The following is a 2,500-nucleotide window of genomic DNA, read 5'->3' on the forward strand; positions in this document are numbered from 1 at the left end:
AACCCCCATTTAAGTGTACAGTTTCTTCGGGTGTCTTTTATGACTGCAGTTTCGCCACATGCTGTCCTTCCGTCCTCTTGTCTCGCCGACGAACCTCTTGATTTATTCCTTTTCGCAAACGTCTCCAAGATGGGATTTTTACACGTGTACAACATTGGTTTAATAACAATGATTATAACGCGCGTGTAGTTTTAATGTCTAAATTGCTACTTTCGGCTCTGTGAGTCCTACTTAATGAAGGTCTGAGGCCGTCTCCCCCTAACACTACACCCCGTCTTGGGTTACCGTCTTCGCCCGTCGCTGGGACACATCGGGTCACATAAATGCCACATCTCGTACTCATTCAACTCATCTTTGTTTATTTAGTAATGCTATACTCTTGATTAATATCTTCGAGAGTGAGACAAAAATAAATTATATATTTCCCGATAAAACTGTTTCTTTAAAAAAGGTAGCAACATCGCTGATTGGGCTCCGGGGTCGGAGATGTGGCACCGCAGCGAAGGGGGCGCGGGGTTAATCAATTATGTTTTGACACGGAACTCCGAGGTAAAGAGTTGGAACTAAGCCGGTGTTTGTTTAAGGAGCCTTCATGTGTCGCCGCTCCATGCATCATCCTGGGAGGAAGGCACTGACGGGAGGAATTTGTCTCGACTTATTCCTATTGTCTCGGGATATTCTCTTAAGCCAGCTGTCCCTCGTGTTATTAGAGGGCGCTGGCTGACCCTGTGTATCGGATGTCGCCGAGGTAATGGAGCTCTCGCTTTTCCATAAATGTATGTATCACGGAATTTGATGATTTTCTCTTTCTCTCTCTTTTTTTTTTTTTTTTTTTTTTTTGACGGAGCATCCATGTATCGTGGAGCTTGCTATTCACAAAATTATTGAATTTTTCGTACTATGTCAATAATTATTAATACAATATATATACTATATATTAAAAATTTAATCTACTACATACATACAAAACATACATACATACATAATATAATATATATATATATATATATATATATAATATATATTTTGTGTGTGTGTGTGTGTGTGTGTGTGGTGTGTGTGTGTGTGTGTTGTGTGTGTGTGTGTGTGTGTGTGTGTGTTTGTGTGTGTGTGTGTGTGTATTTGTGTGTGTGTGTGTGTGTGTGTGTGTGTGTGTGTGTGTGTGTGTGTGTGTGTGTGTGTGTGTGTATGCAGTGATTTAGATTTTGAATGTTGACAGTACCATAATGCTTGCGAATACATGTGAGAGATTATGATATTTATTTTGATTTGCTTCTAATTATTACTGACATTCCTAACTGCCACTTCTATTATACGATATGCATGTGTATCAACACACACACACACACACACACACACACACACACACACACACACACACACACACACACACAAACACCACACACACACACACACCCCACACACACACACACACACACACCACACACACACACACACACACACACACACACACACACACACACAAACACACACACACACACATGAACACAATATAAACATGTATGTGTGTATATACATCTCTGCTTGTCTTTGTCTGTATAATTATTTTAGATTTTGTTTATGTGCTTGAGGACTACTACTCCTCTCCGCGTGAGCAATTAAATAGAGATAAACGACCGTTTTTACCCTAGTGTGCAATTTACGACTCTGCTTTGCAAGGAAACCATTAACACAAAGCGAAAGGTTAATGGACGAGTTAGAAAAAAAATGGAACGAATAACATGATTTGTAAAATGAGAAGATGAGAATGAGAAATTAGGAATGAAAAAAAAAAAAAAAAACGGGAAGTGAGAAAAAAATAAATGAAATTAAAAAACAGAAAGATTCTTTCTCATGAAAACAGAACACAAATTGCAAGGTCATTTGGCCCGCATTCAGAGACTCGCAAGCAAATGACAAAGACAAATACTTGCTTGATTAATAAATATAAATAGAGTTTAAATCCAACGTAACGCATTTGCCCGTCACGTTACCTTACCAAGCAAAAAAAAAAAAAAAAAAAAAAAATCAACAAACGCGTCGACGTTTCCTAAAAGCACGATCAATGATTTATAAAGCCGGTAATTTACAACATTTCTATAATTACAACTTAAAAAAAGAAAGTACACATAGTAAGGCACTAAAACTTTGCATTTAGTCTTTGCACATTTCCTGAGATGTCTCTATCGCGCTGAGCTTTTATGATCCCGAAATTATATTTCCGAAAAGAACGAATGCAGATTAAGAACACCCCTTTAGGCAAAATCAAGCAATATTGCGCCGAATACCATGTGTCACGTTAATATATCTATGCAAATACCATGACTAACGAGGGATTTGACTAACACCCCCCCTAAGAAATTTCTAAGAAAAAAAAAATAGTTATTGAAAGCAAAGGCATTGATAGAGTTTCCAACTAGGAATTTAATACCATTTTTTTTTTCTCTGTCTCGCTTTTTTTCCGCAGCAATTTTGAACTTAGTTAAGTGCTTTTAATCGC

This window comes from Penaeus monodon, chromosome 13 (genome assembly GCF_015228065.2).
Source record: "Penaeus monodon isolate SGIC_2016 chromosome 13, NSTDA_Pmon_1, whole genome shotgun sequence".
Classification (NCBI taxonomy): Eukaryota; Metazoa; Arthropoda; class Malacostraca; order Decapoda; family Penaeidae; genus Penaeus; species Penaeus monodon.